The sequence below is a fragment of the Plecotus auritus genome (genome assembly GCF_963455305.1).
Source record: "Plecotus auritus genome assembly, chromosome: 4".
NCBI classification, from domain to species: domain Eukaryota; kingdom Metazoa; phylum Chordata; class Mammalia; order Chiroptera; family Vespertilionidae; genus Plecotus; species Plecotus auritus.
The window spans coordinates 168,483,290-168,507,450 of NC_137775.1; positions in this window are offsets into that span (position 1 = coordinate 168,483,290).

Consider the following 24,161-nt stretch of genomic DNA (forward strand, 5'->3'; position numbering starts at 1 on the left):
CAACTATTATTCTTAGCACTTAAATAAATCAACTATGCATGTTTTGCTCATCTTAGCTCACATGATTCTTTGTCATTTTGCTTGAATAATGAGCACAATTAATTCTATTTGCCAAATAGAAAAGCAAAATTATGGAGCTATAAAAAACACAATGCTAAAATTACATGAGTTAATAACAAGCTAGGAGTAAATTTCTACTTGGAGTTTTCTTTCTTCCAAATCTCGGTTGTACACACTTCTTACTTTTTTTTTTTGGTCCTTGATCTTGTATTGTTTCTCCATTCGAGATTTCCATTTGTACTGGGAAAAGGAATACTGATGGTTTCTATAAAGTGGGGAACTCCCACATTATCTTTACAGTATCTTTAGAAAATAGAAATCTATTAGATGTTTTCTCCCTGAGAAGGCAGAAGTTGTGAGAATGGAAAGGAATGGAGAAGATAGGAATGTAAAATAATTGCTTATTGGAATATTTAAATGAGGGTGAGGATGAATAAGGAGTCTTGTTGGAGAGAAAATGAATTTATGTAAATGAAAGACTACTTTCTAATCTATAGAGAGTAGCCAAATGACTAACAACAAAAGTTATTAACATTTAATCTTCTTGACACTTACCAAAAAAATAGAGAGACGAAGGAATAAAGTAATCCTGGGTACAGCCATACAGTGAAAAGTCATTTGTAAATTTCTGATAGGAACTGCCTTATAGGGGCTACTGTTTAACTATTATCTACATTAAAAGAATACATTTAATTGAACTTTGATTGTCAAGTTCTTCACTACTTCCTTTCCCTTTGTGAAGTTCTGTTTTAATTGGCAATACCCAAGAGTGGCATTTTAAGAAGGGAAAAGATGAGCAAATACTGTTGCCTGGATCCAAGCCCTGTGATACAACTGTTTTGATATAATTCTTCCTAGTTGTAGTTTACTACCCAAAGAGCTTCATTGATCTTCCTTCCCTTTCCTTCCCTTCCTCTTCCCCTCCCTTTCCCCCTCCCCTTCCTCTTCCCCTTTTCTCCCCTCCCTCCCTCCTCCCTCCCTCCCTCCTTCCTTTTTTAATAAAAATACATGAAACAGAGAAAGCATTAGAAAGGGAGTTTGAAGATGCTAGACTGAGTCCTAATTTCTCTGTAAATAGGTAGGAACTAACTAGAGGTGTGTTTTCAAGGACTGTGGAGGAGAAATGGGAGACTAAAATTGTATGCTAGCCAAAAGCATATTTGCTTAAACCAATGGTGACATCTGGTGGCCGGATATGCTAATGACGGCTTTAGATCCCTTCAAGCTCTCCCAGGGCTTGACAAAGCTTGCTTTTTAAAAATGGCCTCCTTTTCCATTTGAAAATGTTACAGGGCCAGTTAGAAGTTTCATTGTTCATATTTCGTCCCTGTAATTTATTGTTTATGAGTTCTTTTTAAATTGTGATTAAGTAGGTGAATGAACAACATGTTTTTTAGTGAGTAATAATTTGATAATCTTTTCTTTTAAATGTAACACTATAAACAAAGGTCTAACTTCCTCTGTCTCCAGAGCTACCGCTCTGAAGCAGATGCTGCTGCTGCCATGCAAATGCTTGGATTAGTGCAGGAACATTAAATTGAGGCACATTAAAAACTTTTAAGAGTTTATTTGAGAAAAAAAAATCAATAGATTGTCAGATTTCAGCCAGAACAACAGTAAATATTCCTGGCGGCATTAAACAACACCTTGGATACAAAAGGCATCCTTAAAGAAGGTGCAAAAAATATTACCTTCCCAAGATCCAAAGCCACTCCTAAAGATAACCAAAAGAAATAAAGATAAGCCTTAGCCGGTTTGGTTCAGTGGATAGAGCGTCTGCGGACCAAAAGGTCTTGGGGGTTCGATTCTGACCAAGGGCACGTACTTCGGTTGCAGGCTTCTCCCCAGCCTGGGCCCTGGTCCGACTTGTGCAGGAGGCAACCAATCAATGTGTTTCTCTCACATGGTTGTTTCTCTCTGTCTTTCCATCTCTCTTTCATTTTCCCTAAAAATCAATGGAAAAATGTCCTCCGGTGAGGACTAACAACAACAAAAACGAACAAACAAGTAAAGACAAACAATCCCCCTGAGTGTTGGCAACAGTCAGTAGGGCCCTGGCTACCAATGGGGTGCAAACCACATTTCTGTTGGGCCATATTTTGGGGCACCCAACTCGATGGTTGCCAAGACACGTTCTCAGGACATAAAAGGAGATAAACAAGAAGGCAATAGCGGGCCCTGGGGGAGAAAGGATCAACAACCAACGGGGACCCAAAAGCAAATTCAGGAGCACAATTCAAAGATCTAATTTTTACAATTTTTATTTTATTTTATTTTAGTTTGCCTGCCAATCAGAATTTGGGATGGAAGGGACAACGGGAAATTTTATTTTCCTCTCTCGACCAGGCACCGCAGAGAACAGCTCTGGGAAAGTTGGTGTTGGTGAGAATTCTCACCCTTGACCGGCTTCTGCCTCTTTTCCCAGGATGGCATCTGCAGGCCCTGGGTGAGTGGGGTGTCTCAGGGGGTCACCTTTTCACCAGGGACTGTAGAGGAGGGAAAACAATTTTCCCTCTACCCTAGAGTGAGTGCTTGGCGGAAACCCCCTTTTCTTCAGGGCATCTCTAAACCAGTGGTTGGCAAACTGCGGCTCGCGAGCCACATGCGGCTCTCTGGCCCCTTGAGTGTGGCTCTTCCACAAAATACCACGGCCTGGGCGAGTCTATTTTGAAGAAGTGGCGTTAGAAGAAGTTTAAGTTTAAAAAATTTGGCTCTCAAAAGCAATTTCAATCGTTGTACTGTTGATATTGGACTCTGTTGACTAATGAGTTTGCCAACCACTGCTCTAAACGAATAAACTTATCCAGGTTAATTGTTCTCCACTGTGGCTACTGTAATTCAAGATTACCTTTGGTGAGGTTAACCTGCTTTTCAGCCTCAAACCAACTTGATTCACCTGAGGCCTCAGTCCAGCTTAAGGCGGACCCTGGCTGACCTCCAACCCGGTCTGGTTTCTCTGCCAGAATAAGTCCAGCCTGGACCCACCCCACCCTTCCACCCCCTCCCCCGCCCCATTCCGGTTGGAACCAATCCCGTCCCCAAACCCATTCCAGTTGCCAATGTCCGGTCGGAGTCCGGCCAGGTTCAAGACTCCAGAGAAAGAAATGCTCCCATAAAGTCTGAAAGATCAGGACGAAAAGCCGTGGAGCTGGGATGCAAGAGGGACGCCCCCACCGCCCCCGCAGGCGCCAGACAGCGGAGCTCAGGGCGCTCAGCAGGTACCTGGGTCTGCTCGCTCCTTGCTCCTGGGGGCTGTCGGGGTCGCCCTAGGTTTATTCTTCTGACCCCAGAACTGGTAAAAGAGAAACGGAGGCATATTAAAATTTCTAACAGTTTATTTGTGCAAAAATGGACTTGAATTGGGAAGCATCCACACTAATAGGTAGAAAGAAGACCCGAAGAGCTGTCCGAAAGGAAAGACTTATGAGCATAAGCAAGTTTTTTACCCGGGAAGGAGTAGGCTGGTTCTGGCAAGGCCTCTTTCCTGCAGTGGTCGGCAAACTCATTAGTCCGCAGAGCCAAATATCAACAGGACAACGATTGAAATTTCTTTTGAGAGCCAAATGTTTTAAACTTAAACTTCTTCTAACGCCACTTCTTCAAAATAGACTCGCCCAGGCCGTGGTATTTTGTGGAAGAGCCACACTCAAGGGGCCAAAGAGCCGCATGTGGCTCGCGAGACGCAGTTTGCCGACCACTGCCGGATTGCAGGGGCCTATCAGGCAGATAACCTAACTGGTGCTGACCAGGGATTTCCTGATTGACTGGTGTGAGTTCATTTCTGGGAAACAAGCTGGAATTTCTGTCTTGGTTTGGTGACCTGGGGCTTAGTATAACCAACCCCATTTGGGGCCTGTTGTCTTTTTTTTTTTTTTTTTTTAATAAGGCTTCAACTTAAAAATAACCTGTTTATTCTCTCACTTAACTCCTATTCTTGTATCAGCCTTGTTCTGGGCCAGAAACAAAAGCACAGCCCTCAACGAGGGGAGCCTCTGGTTTAGAGCCTGTGGAGAGGACTCTAAATGCCTGGCCTGGGCGTGGGCTCCTTCTTGTAAATCTGGACGGCGAAGGGTAGGTTTCAATTTTGTCATTATTTCCTGGTCTGCCTTTCATGGTTGTGAGGTCCTCACCCCTGCCTGCTGAATCCCAGCTCTCCTCCTCTCAGACGACTCCTTGTTTCTATACACAGATGAGCAATCACACTTTTATGGAATGCTTCCTACTTCCCCCATATTTAATATTTACGCCTTGTGACATGTAGCATCTTGATAGTCCCCGTGGTACAGAGTGACCAGCGCTTCCAGCTCTGTCAGTCTCCAAACTATCGGGCTGACTCACTTCTTCCACTGTCATCCTTGAGTCTAAGCCCCCATGATCGCTGGCCTGACTATCCCTGCCCACCTTTATTTTGTCCTCCACAGTGCAACCGGAATGAACTTTAATAATAAATCAGTCAGATAGTTTGTCCTGGCTCTGCTATATCCAAGCATCTGGGATGATGTTATGAAATCTCTGTGGGCCTCCGGTTCCCTTATCTGTAAAATAGGGATGGTAATGACACCTCTCTCACAGGCTTAACAAATGAGTAAATGAGTGCATATCGGTAAAGCATTTACGGTAGTCCAAGGGCATAGTCAGCGCTGTGTTTGAGCTTTCCAAACACAATAACTAAAACTCCCTTTCCTTCTCATTACACTTAAACTCCAGACTCCTCACCTTGAGTCTCTAAGGCTCTACATTGTGTTGTTTCCTGCCTCTGTCTTCAAACTGACTGCTTAGAACTGCTCTTCGTGCTCATGACTCGGCCACATTGGCCTTGCCTCCAGCCTTTCGGTCTCAGAACCTGCTTGGTCAAAGCCTAGCACACTCTTCCTCTGGACCCTTGCTTCGTGCTCTCCTCACCAATTCAGGTCTCTGTTAAAACATCTCCTCTTCTGAGGAGCCTTTCCTGAGCACCTGTCCCAGTTGTATTCTATTCCTATGCCTCTTTTTTTTTTTCTTAACAGTTGTCATAACCTGCAATTTTCTTATATTTTGAGTTATTTACTTATTTTCTATCTCCCATACTCCCATGATAAGAAGTACTCTTCTGCTTGGTTTACCTTTGTACCCTGAGGCTAAAGAATAATAACTGGCATCTAGTAGATGCTCCATAAATATTTGTTGAATATATTGCAAAGCCATTTCATCCTTCTTGGCTAATAAAATCTATGGTGTAATTTAATTTTCTTGAATTAACTATAAGCACTTAGCTGGGATTAAGCAATTGCCAAACATAATTATCATACAAGGAATTGTTTTAACTTCTCATAGATGCATTTTTCAGGATTTTTATTTTATTTTATTTTTTACATTCAGGTGAATGTTTGTCAGAGGCCTTTTAAAATTTTATTTTAATTTTTATTGTTGAGATTATTACAGATGTCCTTCTTTTTCCCGCTGTTGCCCCCTCCACCCAGTTCCCACCCTGCCTTCACCACCTGAAGTGTCCATAGGTAATGCATATATGCATATAAGTTCTTTGTTTAATTTCTTCCTGCCCCACCCCACCCCCTTCCCTCTGATAATCATCAGTCTGTTCCATTTCCATGCCTCTGATTCCATTTTATTCACCAGTTTATTCTGTTCATTAGATTTTGTATTCATTTATTTTGATTTTTAGATTCAGTTGTTGATAGGTATGTATTTGTTGCTATTTTGTTGTTCATATTTTTTATCTTTTTTATTTTTCTTCTTCTTCCTCTTCTTAAAGAATACCCTTCACCATTTCATATAATACTGGTTTGGTGGTGATGAACTCCTTTAGCTTTTTCTTATCTGTGAAGCTCTTTATCTGACCTTCAATTTTAAATGATAGCTTTGCTGGGTAGAGTAATCTTGGTTGTAGGTCCTTGCTATTCATCACTTTGAATATTTCTTGCCACTCCCTTCTGGCCTGCATAGTTTCTGTTGAGAAATCAGCTGATAGTCATATGGACATTCCCTTGTAGGTAATTAACTGCTTTTCTCTTGCTGCTTTTAAGATTCTCTCTTTGTCTTTAGCCCTTGGCATTTTAATTATGATGTGTCTTGGTGTGGTCCTCTTTCGCCTCCTCTTGCTCGGGACTCTCTGCGCTTCCTGGACTTGTAAGTCTCTTTCACTAGTTAGGGGAAGTTTTCTGTCATTATTTCTTCAAATAGGTGTTCAATATCTTGCTCTCTCTCTTCTTCTGGCACCCCCATAATGCCAATGTTGGTACATTTGAATTTGTCCCAGAGGCTCCTTACACTATCTTCATATTTTTGGATTCTTTTTTCTTTTTGCTCTGCTAGTTGGCTGTTTTTTGCTTCCTCATATTTCAAATCATTGATTTGATTCTCAGAATCCTCTACTCTACTGTTGAATCCCTGTATATTATTCTTTATTTCAGTCAGTGTATGCTTAATTTCCTACTGGTCCTTTTCCATCTTTTGAGAGGTTTCTAGAAGATTCTTGAGTAACCATATAACTGTTGCAACCCACAGGTTGAGAACCGCTGCTGTAGAGCCCAAGACCATCGGAAAACACAGATATTTACATTATGATTCATTAACAGTAGCAGAATTACAGTTATGAAGTAGCAATGAAAATAATTTTATGGTTGGGGGTCACCACAACATGAGGAACTGTATTAAAGGGTCACGGCATTAGGAAGGTTGAGAACCATTGGCAGGTATCCTCAAACGATGGCCCGCGGGCCACATGTGGCCCACTGAGGACATTTATCCAGCCCGCCAATGTCGCTGCCTGTCCTGCTTAGCAGCCGACTTGTCCCGGGCCCGCAGTGCGCATAGGAATTTGTTCATAGTTTTTTTTTTTAAAACTATAGTCCGGCCCTCCAACGGTCTGAGGGACAGTGAACTGGCCCCCTGTTTAAAAAGTTTGAGGACCCCTGATCTAAGGCATCCCTTGAGATAAAATTTAACCATGCAGGTGTTGGGACATTCCAGTAGTTGCTAGTGAAGAGGCTGCTCTATGCACGCAGGACCAAGGGCAGGCCTAGGACTGAAAAGACCAGAAACTTTAACTTAAGCGTACACAAAATAATACAATTAACTGCTGGAGGAATTACACCACATGAAACATATGTAATTGCAAATCACACAGCACTTTATTACTCACAAAAGTTCCTGATGCTGTGGGTACAGGCTTAATGGGATCCCAGTGGTGCTGTCCTCTGAGGTCCGGCAGCTGGGCTGGTCCAGTCCAGATGCAGGGAGCTGGTGTTCCTCACCCGAGAGCTCAGTCGCGTCTCGATTGGGAAGTATTAGCCGTTCTGTCCTCTGGCAGAGAGAGGAGCGTGGAGCAGCGTCGCTTGCTGGACTGACAAAAGGACGTGCCTTTGTGGCAGTCTCGACAGGCGAGCACTGTTGGCTGGTCAGGACCCATTTTTAAAGCCTGTTCGTACCTGCAGCAGTTCAGGTGGCTATCAGTGAATTACGTCAATGCACACATGTTTATCTTAAACAGGGTGAGGGGCTACATGTGGTTATCTAGGGAGAGTACATCACTCACACAAATGGTTATCTTAGCAAGTCACTCTGAGTCAGTAATTGAAGTTCAAATCCTTATCTATGGGGTACACATGCTTCAGGGCAGTGGGGAATGTGTCCTTAATATCACACTTTAAGTTTCAGGAAAGTTAACTCAAACATTTTTAACATTTTTTAGACATTTTAAAACATTTTAAAACATTTCTATATTTTACTACAACAGTTTCTATGTATTGGGTGAGCTGCTATGTCTCCTTGAGTTGCTAGAGTGGCCTTGTGTAGTAGGCGTCCTATAGGGCCCAATGGCTCAGCCTCCCCAGTCACCTGAGCTGGGAGCTCTAGGTGCACCCCTTTGTGGGCTATGAGCACAACCTTGTTGTAGTTAAGACTTGATTGCTGTTGGGTCACTGGGAGGAATTGACCTCCAGGCCAATTGTCTGTGAGGACTAGCTGCAACTGCAGTGGGAGAGCTACTGTGCAGGAGACACCCCTATGGAGCAGGACTTGCTTCAGTGGGGCTTTGGTGCTCACTGAGTCTGCCTCTTGAGTGTGTCACTTATGGATGTGTAGAGTTGTAATCTGGTATGGTCTGACACTTACCACTGGGTACACTAGCTTTTGGGTCTCCAAGGAGGTGCAAAGTCAGCCACTGCCTGGGGCCACTCAGCAGGAGCTACAGAGAGATCTGCAGATTCCTCCTCTTTGTATCAGGTTTGGAAGTGTCAAGATGAGGACCAGCTGTGAAGCAAGTCAGGCTGGTGCCAGGTCTTGGGCCTTTTATTGATAGATTTGGGGCTCCCTGACCCAGCTGCAGCTTGTTTGAGAGATTTTACCCTAAGAAAGGACAGGCCATTCATATGCAAAAGCTGCTGCTACAGCTTGGGTGGGGTTGTAAATTGGATGAGGTGGGGTCTGTAGGGAATCACCCAGGGGAATGAAATGGCTGCCAATCAGCCCTGAGACTGGAGAGGTCCCAGCATAGGAACAATGATCCCTGCAAGCTGCTCCCGAGTTCCTGCCCCGATGTCAGACAATCCAGTTCCTCCTTGTATGTGTCCTCACCCTGGTGCTGAAGCTTAGAGGAAGCAGGACCTTGTAAATTCAGTTTGTGGTGCCGTCCTTTTAAGAGGAACAGCTGTGTCTCCAGCAGCCTCTGTGTCACTGAGCCCCAATCTGCACTGTTTTTTACAGCCCATAGTTCTTACTGCCAGTAGGGATTTATTTTCCCAGCTCTAGGACCCTGGGCTGGGCATCTGGTGTGGGGCTGGAACCCCTTGCTTCTCTGGGCAGCCTCCGCAGAGACGATCTCCCTCCTCATTAAAAAAGTGGCACAGGTGGGTGCTGGGCCAGCTGGTTCTGTGCTTCCGCACCTCCTACCAGCCTCAGTGTGCTTTCTTCTTTACTCCTCTAGTTGTAGTCCTTCCATTCAGCCAGCTTTCCAGGGGTTCTGGATGATGGTGGTTCTGTATTTCAGTTGTAATTTTGATGTGGTTGTGGGAGGCGGTGAGTGCAGGCGTTTACCTAAGCCGCCATCTTCCTGTGTCTCTGACATTTTTCAAAATTTTAAAATGTATTTTCAGTGCCCTGAGTTATTTAAATAGGTCTGCGGTGTAATTTTTTTTCAGTCAATACCACTTTTATTAAAGTGTTATGTAAAAATGCTATCTCTAGTTTTCCCTGGCAGATGCAATTTAAAGTCTTTGGAATAGTTGAAGAAGATAAAGAACAAAATAAGGCTGGAGTATTAAGGCTTAGAGCCCAATGCTTTTAGGAATGTAAGTTTTGATTCATGGCCCATTTTATCTACCAGTTTGGTGAGAATAGAGTATAGGAATGACCTACTGCAGTGTTATACACAAAATTGTAAAGGAATATGGAGGAGGGAGGCACTGGACAGGGCTTGGGAGAGAATAGTGGTGGGATTAGTTAGAATAAATGAGATAACTATAATTTCTCCACATCAAAATCTATAGGGCAATGCTGGGATAGCATTATGTGCATACTCAAAGGCTGACTACAGTGAACCCTATATTTCTGGGGGGAAATTTAGTGCCTGTGAATACGCATAATCTTCTAGAATTTTGCTTGGTTCTAATACCTTGGTTCTATAGATATACTCTGTTGGCCTATATGGCTAGGCATCTGTCCAAAATGGTCCTAAAATATTGTGATATGATATGGGGCAGGTGTGGGAAAGATATCTGTGCAAAATAAGGTCAAAGACAGATTACTTGGAGAGATAAAAGTTTCTCTCATAGAATAGAGAACTTTGGGGAAAATGTGATCCTGTTGCTTTTGCCCACTGAAGGGAGAATTTCCCGCCATTCCCAAGCATTTTGCACTCCCTCTGGGAGTGACTAGGAGAAGGGGAAGGAGGGGAGGCCACACCAAGGGGACACAGAGGAGAGCCCTCTCCTCCCTTTCCTTGAGCAACACTAAGTGCAGAGGAGAAAAGCAATTTGCATTCTGTTTTCCAGGCTGGGAATTGCTAAAAGGGATGGATGGAACCCAATTATTTCAGTAGGGGGATGGTTAAAAACCTGAGACTTGTGAAAGGAGGACAAATTTGGAGAGGGGACAGAATACTAAAAGGGGAAGGGTTAAGGGGAGATAGAAGCAAGAAGAAAAGCAGAAGAGGATGGGTTGGTGAAAGAAGTGCTATCCTTGCAAGGCTTGGAGTAAAATCAGGTCTTCCTTCTTCCTAATCCACATGGCCCACTCCTTTCCCACACCACACATCCAAAGAAAAGAATGGCCCCTGGTGTAAAAGGAGGGAGTAAGATAATCTAGATCTGTATCCACAATGCCTGAATCCCTGATTCCCTTTCTTTCCTTCCTACCTCCCAACACACCTCTCTCCAATAGACAGGCACCCAAGTAATGCTGGCTTGGCAATTATCACCCTTTCAGTGAAGAATTGCTTAAAGATTGCCTGTGGCTGTGACTCATTGTGGCCAACTGTGCCTTGGAGGCCAGCTGCCCACAAACTAGGCCTGGTGGGAGAAGCAGTAAGTGCTCTTCTCTTCTCTGGTAGTTAAGTGCTAACTCTTTCTTGAACAAAGGAGCTTCTACACAATTCCAGGTATAATCGAGAGCCCTAATAACACCCTTAGAAATCCGAGGATTTCCGGTGTATCTGAAACCGAGAATATGAAATATACTCTGCCCTGATGCCTTCCTTCTCCTTCCTCATCTGGTGGTGGTGGTGGTGGTGGTGGTGGTGGTGGTGGTGGTGGTGGTGTGTGTGATAGAAACCTAATTAAACGAGACTGGCCTAACAAGAAGAAAGCATTGCAGAAATGCAAAGGAGTCCAGTGTGGCTTCTCACAGGCAAAATAGAACCAAGGGCCCTTATTAAACAACTAAAAAAAAAGTAAATAAAAGCAAATGATTATTCAGTGTGTGGATCATTCAAGATATAGGTCAATATCTAGAGAATGACAGAAATTCCATTTAGAATCATTGATGTCTGCTCCTAAGATGCAAATGTGGCAAACTTGAATCCTAATGGTGGGACTTACCCTCGGCCCCTCCCTCAGTTTACTCTTGGCTCTGCCTTATCACAATCACAGGCCCTTGAATCTCCGAAATGGGAGGAGGCTCACCACTGGGTAGGAAAGGAAAGGTGGCCATCTGATGGTTTGTTTTCAGGTAGTGTTAAAATGTTCCTGCTTCCAGGTGTGGCCTCAGGTTGGTCTCATCATACTATCTTGGCATCCCGATGGCTGCATCAGAGCAGCCCCATCAATAGATCATACTCTCGAAATAGAATACAGGCACATTACCTCAGCGCAAGAGTAGTTGTTACTGGTACACCATCTGCCCTTGCGAATATGCCTCACTGACATCCACAGTAATTAAATCAAGTCGATTAGAACTCAGCAATGACCTAATTCCATGGGTAGCACACAACAGCTGTTTGTTTATACCAGTTATCAGAACAGGGCTACCAAGCTGTAGCAGTAATTTAGGTGGCACTTTATAAACAATGTAGATCAATTTAAAGGGGATTTACTGTGGTGAGTGACTCATGGTGGAATAAATGAGATCAAACTTGTAATAAATAATGTCTACAAAAGGAAGAGGAGTGACAAGAGTAAAATATCTTAACTGAGTCACTAAAATTCTTCAGCTGAATGAATTCAGTTAGCAACTATTTATTGAGTGCCTACTATGTACCAGGCATTGGGGGCACAGCAGCGAACAAAATGGACAAAAAAGTTCCTTACCTCCATGGAGCTCTCATTTGTATGGGAGGGACATTAAAAACATTTAAAATTAAATATGCAGTAGGTCAGTAAATGATATGAAGAAAAATAATGCAAAAGGGAACATTTCACTTCTAATCTGTCAGCAAATTCTGATAGTTTTACTTTTCAAATATATTCAGAACCCAACCACTTTTGTCACTTGCACTACTTGGGCCAAGCCACCAACATGTATAAGGCAGAGTGTAATGCAGTAGCCTCCAGATTGGATACCCTGTCTTAACTTGAACACTTTCAGTTTATTTTTGTTTTTGTTGTTTGTTTTTTGTTAACCCTCACCTGAGGATATTTTTCCATTTGATTTTTAGAGAGTGGAAAGGAGAGGGAAAGACACACAGAGAGAAACATCGATGTGAGAGAGACACATCCATTGGTTGCCTCTGCATTCACTCCCTGACCAGGGCTAGGGACCGAGCCTGAAACTGAGGTATGTGCCCTTGACTGGAATTGAACCCGGGACCCTTCAGTCTGCAGGCTGACTCTTTATCCACTGAACAAAACCGGCTAGGGCTTTCAGTTTATTTATTTTTTGAAATATATTTTTATTTATTTCAGAGAGGAAGGGAAAGGGGAAAAGAGAGAGAGAGAGAGAGAGAGAGAGAGAGAGAGAGAGAGAGAGAGAGAGAGAGAGAAGCATCGATGATGAGAGAGAATCATTGATTGGCTGCCTCCTGCATGCCCCCTACTGGGCATCGAGTCCACAACCCAGGCATGTGCCCTTGACTGGAATCAAACCTGGGACCCTTCAGTCCACAGGCTGACACTCTATCCACTGAGCAAGACCAGCTAGGGCTCAATCTAATCTTAATACATTATTCTTAGACTATTTCATTTATCTCCTCTAAACCCTCCAGTGGTCACCAGAATAAAAGCTCAAGTCTTTATAGTAGCCGTCAAAGCCCTGAGTTATTTGGCCTTTGTTTTCTTTTTGTCTTCATGTCTTCTCACTGCTCTGACCCCACTGGTTGTTCTTTGAACACCTGGCATCTCCTGTCTTAGGGCCTTTGCTAATTGTCCCTCTGCCTGGAGATCATCTAGTTTATTCTTTTTGCTGTGGATGTCACCAGCTCTCAAGTCACCTCTGTTGTCTGCATGAGGCTGTACTGCCAGCTTCTTCACAAAGCAGATCAAGCAGGGATTTGATCCCAATTACCACCTTTTACTGGTTTTGCCTGCCACACTCTTAAGAGCAATGTCCCACATTAAAAAGGTGACATCTTATCCTGTTCTTCCATTCAGTTATCTTATTATTAATTTCATCCTCACCTTTTTCATTGGACCTAGGCTGTTCTTGAATTATGCTCTTGGCTTCTTTGCACAAGGACCCTGCCTGTCCATCTTGGTGATGAACCCTGGAACTGCCTTGCGAATGTGCCTTCCTTCTGATTCAGATCCAGGGAACGTTTCTACCATCACCAAGTTCAGCCATGCCTCATACATAGGAGGCAGGATTTGAACATCGCTAGCTTGATAAGACAACTTCCATTTTAATGTTAGTAATAAATAGGAAAATGGGGTCCAACACATACAATTTTACCTTAGAATTGGTAAGGGCCTTAAGGTGGAGTAAAAGTCCTTTACTCTGCTCTTTATTCTAGAAAAAGCTTTTTTTTTCCTCATCTCCTCCTCACTTTGGAAGAGGAGGAAATGTAATTTTGATTGGACATTGAGATCATTAATCAAGCCACTAAATGAGAGGCTTGTTAGTAGGTTTGCTTTCTGCAGAGATCTGCACTTTCCTTGTCTCCCTCTTGCCCCACCTTGCAGCGGTGAGTGACAGATTGTTATTTCTTGCTCTGTTTGGTCCTTTCCTGTTGCTGGGTTGGGGCAATTTGATTATTTCTAGTTTCCCATAATTCATACCAGTATCTTAATTCCTCTTTTTATTTCTAACAGTCAATGTTTTGGTTGTATATTGCTGTAAAATGAGTCACCTAAAACCTTAGTGGCATACAACTAAAACCACTTCTTAACATGCATGAATTCTGCAGTTAGGAGTTTGCATGGTGCACAACAGGGATGGCTCATCTCTGCCCCCTGATGTCTGAGATCCCAGCTTGGAAGAAATGAATGGTTGGGCTGACTGAATAACTGGGGAATGGAATCACCTGGAGGCTTCTCCCCTCACATTGCTTGGTGCCTGGATTGGGATGACTTGAAGGCTGGACTCAGCTGGGACACTGTGAACTGAAGTTTCTACCTGTGTCTTCTCCATGTGGCTTGGGCTCCCAACAATATGGTTTCATTGCACATTAAAATGTATTATAGTGCTATCTAAAACAGAGCTGCCAAGTGACCAAAACAGCTTTCACAAATTCTCTGTTCCAAAATATCTTAGGCCCTTGTTCAAGAAATTGTGACTCTTACTTTCCCAAATACAGTGTGTCTCATGTTACTTGGCATATAGCAGATTATAAGCAGCCAATTAAATATTCAAGGCTGACTGTGACAGGCAGGTGAACCGATAGGGCAGAAACTGTCAGATTTGTATCAGGGCTGCAGATTTATTTTTAATCAATTAGAGGAAGAATATATAAATCATCATTGCAACTCAGAAAGAATAGCAATGTGAACTATTGAGTGTAAGAATCACTAGATCAACACTACTCAATAGCCCTTCAAGACAATGTACTGCGTGCAGTAGGGGACTGACTTTATGTACTAGTTAAGGATACAGGTTTTGTAGGGAGACACTCGGGTTCACATTCCTGGTACTATCACTTAACAGCTGTACTCCCTTGGTACCATAACACTGACTTATTTGACTTATTGGACTCATTTCTAGGCTTTTTTTTTTTGATGGGAGGGGAGAATAAATGAGGTAATGTCTGCACAGCGATGGTAAAAGCTGATAAACAATCGGATCATCTCTGAGAGGCCCGCTGATGATCTGAATTATAAAGAGAAAGGCACATTATAATATTTCATCTTGCTTACTTGAAACTAGGAAATGTGCCATAAATATTATAACGATTAAAATTATAAAGGTTGTAAAGTAAAAACATCTGTATCAGACAAGGTCCTGACAGGAAAAGGTCCATTTGAAAAGAGTAATTTGAAAAGAGTTTTGAGATGTGTGGCAGGGTGTAGGGAAACCACTGGGTTGGGAGGACCTCACCCCTGGGTCTAAGGGTGAGGGCATGGAGTTAGCAGGACTCAGACACACTGAGGCTATGAGAAGAGGGCTGCTGAAACCTTTGGTGGAAGGATGCAGTCAGCCTGTGGGGACCCCTCAAGGAGGGAGACAGAGGACTAAATACCCTGACCTCTCCCTTTAATCTGCTGGTACTCCCCACTGGAACCTTCTGGAAGCCAGTGGGCAAGGTGCCAGCTGATGAGGCCCATGGAAGTTAGCTTTCTGGGGCTAACACAGAGGAAAACAATATTCTTTTCAACTCCCAGACAAGGAAAGATGAAAAGATCAACAATATGCAGTTTGTAAACTTAAAGCAGAACTGCAAAGAAGACTTAAGGGGCTTCTCTGTGTGAGTTTGTGTTTGGTACCCTGGCTTCCTCCACCTGCTTTGGTTTTCTGTGGATGAGTCACATGTCGATTTAAGATGTGTTGAGCATTTAGGACTGTTTGCAAACAAGACATTCTTCTTGTGCCTACACTGTCACCTCATCCTATTAGGTGCTGAGAACTATGCTAGAAGCTGTGGGAAAGACAGGCTAAGGGGAAACTTGATCCTCATCTTGCAAGAATTTATACTATAGTTAGGGAGGTAGGACAAACTCATGAGAGGGAGCAATTCAAGAAGTTGTATAATTGTACATGTGGCAGGAGTTCCGAAGAAGGTCCTCATTGATGACCTGGTGCAGAGGGAAGGTTCTTGGAGGGGATAGTGCAGGTGAGTGAGGAAGAAAGGAGAGCATGTTAGGTTACAAACCACATAAGCAACTGGGTACTATTTCGGCTCCAGTGGCCACTGGCCAGAACAAATATTGCCCAGTAAGCAAGGTGGAACCAGACTGAGAGTTAGAGGATCTCAAATCTGGTTTAGGAAAACGTGTAAATCGCCAGGGAATGAGACAGGTTTACTCTTTCATTTCCTGCCATTATACATATGGAGGAGATAAGTACAATTCCTAATGTTGACTTTCTTGATTAACATAGTCTCTTTAAATGTAACCTGGTAAATCCAGTAATTTTTTGTCAGTTTTTCTAACTGCTGAATTGCAAGAAGATGCAACTTAGGATCTTGAAATAATGAGATTGTTGGATTTATATAAATTAATAAGGTTGCAGGAATTTAATTGATTCAAACATCGTCCCAAGACTGAATAGTTTATTAACTGACAACTAAAATGAAATTAGAAATTGGCAATATTATCATACTTGGGGATATGAAAAGAATTGTGATATATTTCAAGGGTGTGACTTTCAAATGAGTCCATACAAACAACTGTATGTATCAGTATCTTATATTATTTCTATAAAATACAATTCCTACTTTTTTGTGTTTTTAGGGCTTCAGTAGTGAATTTTTAGTGCCCTTACTTAGCACTTCCTTAATTTCATCTTAGCTGAATTCAAGATGCTTCTTCGTTCATCTGTATCACTTATCAAATCTAGCAACCTGTGCTGTGAGGAAGGATTGAAGGTTACAACCCGGGGATTGACCACAGCACAATCTTTAATAAATGCAGAAGGTGCAAAGAAAATCGCATTTGTTTAGAACCTTCTATCCACCAAGTCCTTTTATATGTATGATCATACTAGTAGCCATAGCAACCTAGATGGAGTGTTAATATCATCCCCATTTTATAATCTGAGAAAACTGAGGCTCAGAGAGGATAATTTAGCTAAAGTAAGACAGCTTATAAAGAGATAGAGCTGGGGTTTGAACCAGGTATCATACAGCTCTTTATCCCAAACCTCACTATCTTTATTTTAACACTAGTATCCCGGTGCATGGATTCGTGTACATTGAAAAAAAATTAATTAGAAAAAATATTTTAATATCGCTATTTGCCCTTTCTCTATAATAGAAGTGTCAACCAAATTCACTATCGACAATGACAGATCAAAACACACACGTGCAATTGGAACCAGCGAAAGCTTTATATGTATGGCACATGCACGAGTCAACTTAGCCTTTTATATATAAATAGAATAAACTTGCTTAATTAGACCTGCTTTCTGATTTAGCTAATCTTTTTCTAGCCCAGTGAAGCACCCAACTTCTCTTTCAGGTAATTGTTAGCAGCACAGCAGTAAATATCATCAGATTATTATTGTAGATCATGCAGGGACAACAAAAGGGTAAAATATTTAATTGCAGCAGTGTTTGACTATATTCTGTGCAGTGAGAAAACCTGAAGTCATTTTCAAGGTCCACCATTTCTTACTTCTTTTTAGTCAGGTCAAGTTTCTATACTTTCTAAATCTCCATTTTTTAGCTAATGAAAAGATCCTACTGAGTCTCCTATCTACCTACTCCAGGACTTCTGTGAGGATCAAATGAGATGAGGCATGGGAAAACGCTTCACAAACATTTGGTTAAAGTGTAAAATGTTTGCACCTGGCTATAAAGCAAGTCATGTTCCTGGACTGAAGAAACTCCAAAGAGGCTAGTCGCTAGGGTGAGGAAGCCCAGCATTGCTCCGTGACGTTATTACCCAGGGCCCACAGTGACCGTTTCCAGGCTGGGCTGGGCTGTGGGTCACATTTTGCACCATGGGGTCTTGGCAGCATTGGCTGCGATTTGGTAGGGTGTCGATCTGGGGTGGTGGCAGGGCCTGTGTCCCACTTTGGGGAAGTTGAGTGTTGGTCTGTCGGCACCAGGTCTGTGCTGCTATTTATTTTTAAATGCCCAGTGTGCATCATGGCAGCTCCTGCATTGGCCCCCTGGTGGTCAGTGTGCGTCATAGCTACCAGTTGGATGGACACTTAGCCTTTTATATATATAGATAATCTAACTTTTCAATTAATTCTTAGAAGCTCACAACACTTTTTATTAGAATGTCACAAATATTTCCTGGACAATGATGTCTCTTACCTCGAGGAATGCCAAAGCCACACAAAAATAAAGCACTATACTTTTTTCCTACTCTTTCAGAACCTTAAAGGACTTAGGGCTGATGCCTATGATTTTTTTTTTAACCAAAGTATCTGGTTGTTGTTGTTGTTTTAAAATATTTTTATTGATTTCAGAGAGGAAGGGAGAGGGAGAGAGAGAAAGAAGCATCAATGATGAGAGAGAATCATTGACTGGCTGCCTCCGGTATGTCCCCGAGCCCGCAACCCAGGCATATGCCCTTGACCAGAATTGAACCCTTCAGTCCGCAGGCTGACATTCTATCCACTGAACCAAACCAGCCAGGGCCTACGATTTCTTGAATGATCTAGAACGTGAAAGGAAATGATGAATACAATAAAGGGAAATCCCCTTCTTCTACTTCTCTTATTTCTTTTTCCTTTGATAGCCTGAGGTTTTCTTCCTTTCTTTCTTTTTTTTTTTTTTTCTTTTTGGTTGCGATTAATAAATTTATTGTTTGTTTTGTGGTGTGTGTGATACATTTTTTAGACGAGAGGGGTAAGGCAGACAAAGGAGAGTTTCAATTTTAACTGGGAAGAGATTCATTCTGGTTGGCCTGTAAAACAAGTCTCTCCAAGTGTTTTAAATTTGAGTACCGAATGCCTACTTTGTGTTGACTACAGTGCAGACACTCTGGAAGACACCAAGGAGGATAAAGATATGGCCCCTGCCCTCAAGTTGCTTTATTCCAGGTAGGGCTTAAGGCAATGCATACGAACATCTTCACTTTTTTTGGTAAACATTGTATTACAAAAAACAAACAGCAAGAGACTACTATGGGTAACATTGTTTCAAAAACTTCGTTTTTCAGTTGTTTGATGCTGGCATAGAAAACTACAGCTGACTTTGGTCTCATATCCAGTGGCCTTGCTAAATTTGCTTATTAATTCTAATAACTTATTTATAGACTCTATAATTTTCTACATTCTGAATTATATTGTCTGTGAATAATGGCAGCTAATTTTTTGGGATTCCACTTATTCCAAGGGTGGAACCTTTTGAGGTTCCAGCCTAAAGCAAAGGGTGGTTTAACAAGCCCCCCAACCTTGATGGGCCTTGGTCTTTCAACTGCTGTCTCCCCTGCCCCTCTGATTGAGGGGTTGGCTGCTAATTGTGCAGCTCAGTATCTCAGCTACCCCTTGCAGTTAGACAAATGTTCATAGGCAAAAGCAGCCCACCACTCCTGGGTTATCTCCCCTTTGGTCTGGTTATTCTTCACTCTCTTGTTAGCTCTTTGATGCTTTTAAGAAGTTGTTTTTAAAACTATTTCGTCCACCATTTCCTAGTTTGTTTTCAGTAGAAAGACTAGTATTAATTGCCAAGTTGGGTATTATTGAAAGCAGAGATTCATTTGATGTTTTTCCTTAGAAAAAAATGGGTGCAGAGCCTGAGGACTAAATTCTGGTGTCTGAAGCAGAGAGATGAGTCATGGGTGAAGGGGCCGGAAGTGCCTGGTCAGAATGACCTGCTAGGTTTGGCTGTGCTCTGGGATTGCAATGATCATGGACAAAACCAAAGCTGTAGAACGCTGTGTAGTGAGGACAGTGTAAGGCATGTTCCTGGGTGCAAATCCTTCCTATCTATGCTAAACACAGAGATTGGAGTTTACCCAAAGCTGCTTCTCCCTCAAGCATCCATTTTTATTTTAAATTCCTGGGACTATAATAGCACATGGGAATCAGTTCAAGGAAGTAAAATTGAGTTCTAAATTGCATAGTTCAGACAAGTAGGGATGGTCATGATAGAAAGATCTTTTGTATGTTCAGAGAATATTTGCTAAGTCAGATCTACAAATAGTTGGCCTATAGAAATAGCTCTGTTCTATAGAGAGACCTTACTTGGAATAATATTTATTCTAGTGGATTTTAACTATAGTAATTATGGGCTGGGTTTTCCCTGTATAATATGCATTTTAATGAGACTCCAGCTGAAAACTTACCTGAAGCCTTGAGCTAAGTAGCCTGCCCTAGCAGAGGGCTGAACCTGGACATGCACTCTTACGGAGCTTTCTAGAAATGTTGTTCCTCCCCTTGCCTTCCACTTTTAACCTCTTTGAAAAATGCTCTATTTCTTTAGGAAGCATTATCTCTTTAAAAATGTCTCAAAAGAAAAAAAAAAGATAAAATCCATCCTTCACTGCTCATAGAGCTGAAGGATCAGCAATCAATTTAAATGTTCACATGAAAATGGCTGAAGGCCTCCGGGAGTCTCTGATTCCAGCATCCATTCTGCTTTAGTTGAGTCAGGGACACCTGAGTGCTGGAGAGGCAGCTTTTCTCTGTCTTTGCTCTCTAAGAGTCCAGGACTTTGTACATTCTTAATTTGCTGTTATGGAAACATACTTTTCAACTACATAAGCATTTCCCATGAGTGGTGTTTTTGCAGTGTGATTTGAGGCAGCATTTTATGGAAATTGAATATTTTCAATAAAACTTACCTGTTGTAAAGTGAGAACCTGTCTGGCTTGGGTTATTACTAATCCACATGACAAAAATATTTAGAGGAACTGCCATAGCTAATATTGTCCAAGTAAGACCTAAGCTAGAGACTGTCTATCCTCTTTTTGACTAGAACCTAGACTTTGTACCAAAATATTAGAAATGAACCTTTAATCAATAATTATCAATATAATATAAAGTAATATATCTTGAATGCAGAAAAATGCTTTCAGACCAGAGGAACAATTTTAATAAAATCAAACTATCAGGTATGAGAAGGAATAAGTAACACCAGTAACAGCAGCAACCACAAAAGCCTCAGACAAACCTCACCCATGTACATACTTGTGAAAGTACCTTTTTTCCTTTCCCCACAACATTAATTTAATTAAATGGGCAGAACCTTGAATGAAATTGATCTCACATATTATTGCCCAAGAAAACCCCCTCTGTTTTACATGGCGGTGAATACACATAAATAATAGAGTAGGCCAGAGCAGAACAGAATGCGTTTATATTTCTAGTTGGTTTAAAAGGGTTTATACATTTTGTGGGTGGGCTTGAAAAACAGTAAGTATTCTCATCACGTTTTATGCTGCTGGCCTGATATTTCATTATCATTTGAAAAATTCTAGATGTACTTTTTGTTTGCTCTTTATTCCCAAATAAAGGTTTTCAGCAGGGAAGACAGAACTAATGTCATCAGAAGGAAGAGAGACATGACTCTCAGATTAAATAGCCTTAAATGGCAATGAAAACAATAAAAAGCATTGCTGTAGCACCTTGAGACTCAAACATCAGAGAAATGTAGATAAGGCACAACATGGCGGTGAAAACAAATCCCAAATTATAATTTCTTTGCAACAACACTATATGCAATGTCAAAATATGACAGGTATTACTGTTTTGCTATATTGAGATACCTTGAGGAAATATGTTGGGATGTCATCTTTTTAATTGAAGCCAGATTTTTGAGATTTATAGACCCTGTAATGTATAGAGACTCCTCCTCCTCCTTCTCCTCCTCTTCCTCCTCCTCCTGCAAAGTGGGGCAGGGAAAGAGAGGACATCTGTAATAGTGTCAACAATAAAAAAGAGACATTCTTTTTTAACAGATGACGAATCAGCTCTATGTGGAGGGAGAAGATAAGGGAAGAAGACAAGAATTGGACACTTAATACATGGAGGCATGGAACAGACTAACATACCTCGATGTGGGGTTGGGGGGACGAGAAGAGATAAACCAAAGAACTTATACACTTATAGACATGGACATGGGCAATAGGGTAGTGAAGACCTGGGGGATGGGTAGCAGCTGGGAGGAGAATGGGAGATATCTGTAATACTATCAACAATAAAAATATATTTAAAAAATAAAAATCAACAAAGAAATCTTTAAAGAAAGAATTGGACACTTAGGCAGTGAGTAAGTAAAACAAACAGCAACTTTAAGACCCGTATAAATGCCAATGCTTTTTAGAATTATAAACCATTACTTCAGACACTCAGACAATTAACTAGTAGTTTCATTACTTCACACTGTCTTTCAACTGTTTCTTGGCTAGTGCGGACCAAGTAAAATTTGGACACACTAACGGGCTTTCTCCCATCGTGACAAAATCTCCACAATTTGCTCGAGGGATATCTTAATATCTAAAATCAGAAGAGGGGAAAGAGGCTGGAGGGACTGCTTTATAACAGATATAGAGGATATAGAGATGATCAAGGCATGGTTCTTATCTTTAAAGGTTCCATGACTAGATGGGAAGCCAAATATGTGGGCAAATAATTGTAAACACATTATACTGGGCACAAAAGAGATTTTTACAAAATAGAGACATGTGGGATAGGGAGGGAGAAGGGTGGGTGGGGATAAGGCAGGCATAGGGAGAACCCCCGAAGAGGTGCCTAAGGACCACCAGGCATTCACCAGCAGGGAGGGAGAGGAGGCGTTCTGAAAGGCAAGTTTGTGTGTGGACCTGGAGCTGTTTAACAGACCAGAGCCACACACAGAGCACTAAGTACGGTACTGAGAATGACTGGTGGGCGGGCAGGGGAAAAGGCTGACTGAGGGTGATGGGCTTAGGATTCAGATGTTGTCCTAAAGGTCAGGGGGCACATGTAAGGGTTCTGAATAGGATCATAGAGTAATTCCATTTGCTCTTTAGAAAGACCATTCTCTCTGTCCTGTTGAAAGCTGATTGGAGGAAGGAAGACTAGAGGAAAGTAGGTTGATTGGAGGGGTCATTGCCAAAAACAAGGATTTGAACCAGGACTGAGTTGTGGTACAGAAAGATAACTACCATATTTCAGACTGGAGTTATGGTGGTTTAGTTCACTAGAATAAGAAATACAGGTTTAGGAAGGCAGGTAATTGGCTGAGTTGTGGGCTTGCTGGGTTTGTGATGTGGGGTGTTACCTCAGTTGATAAATGATAATTTTACCCTGGCCAGCTGGCTCAGTTGGTTGGAACATCCTTGCATGCACCAAAAGGTTGTGGGTTAGATTCCCCGTCAAGGCACATTCCTGGGTTTTGGGAGGTGGCTGATTTATGTTCCTCTATCACATTGATGTTTCTCTCTTTTTCCTCTCCTCTTTTTCTAAAAATCAATTTAAAAACACCATACCTTTGGGTGAGGATAAAAAAAAAAAAAAGATAGAGGACAGGTAGAAGGAGGGAGTCATGGCTTGGCATTGATCTTAAAGGCAGAGGATATTCATCGAGGTCAGCTGGCCAAGTACCTTTGTGGAAGGTTTTCATCTCCTATGGCTGAAGTTTAGGAGAATGAGCATCTTCCCCCACTTCCACTCTGTGGCCAGTGCCAACTGCCTCCACTAGTATTCAATGGATGTGGATTTTAAAGGAAAACTGCACCTTCCAAGTTTAATGGGCTGCCAGTCACACTCAATCTAATGTTGAATAGAGCAATTAATAACTAGCTGATCTGATCTTAGACTTGAAGAGAATTGGAGGAACTAGTTTAGGGATAAGGGGAAAACTGCACTTATTGGATGGTGGCAGCCGGGGTGTATGACGCTCCCCAAATTAAAAGGTGAGAGTGAAAAAATGCCCACTTCCAGGAGAAACAAATCCAGATAGGAAGGTGGGAGAGCCCAATTATAACATGTTGGAATATTTCCCCTAGAGGGTCCTGTTTTCTCTACTGCTAACCATCTCCAACAATTGGAATACATGGGAAAGAGCCTAACATTTTTGTCCAAAGTGCTTTTAATTTAAAGTAGGTACGACCATATTTGGAAGAAGTCCATTTTACAGATGAAAACCTCGAGGCTTGTAGAGGCTTGCTAAGTGGTTGGGCCTACAAACTCCATAATATTCTTTCTACTCTATCATATTGGATCCTGAGAGGAGAGGAAAGAAAATTAATAGGATGAGCATGGATGTTAAAGAGAAAGAATGTGTAACATCCTTTAAATGTGTTTAGTGAATACAGTTTCTCCGAAAAGATGTTCCTATGTCTTCTTGTTGCAGTGCCTGCATTCAAACCTCTTCTCAAATCTTCCAATCTCTAATCACTACCCTGAGGATTGCATTTAAAACAAGCCAACTTCAAAAATAATTATTTTACTTTCTTAAGATATCAATTAGTCACTGGTTGTAAGCTTTCCACCCAGTGGCTTTGCTTTCCAAATTACCTAGCATGGTGGGAATGTATTGAAAGCACTATGTTTTGAGAATACGTAGACTAGAGGTTTATATGTGCTTAAATCTCATAATCTCATTTAGTCCTCACATCAGTCCTTCAACGTGACAGTGTTTTTCCAATTTCAGAGTTGAGGAAATGGAAGATCAGAGCGGTGGAGTGAGTTTACTAAGACCT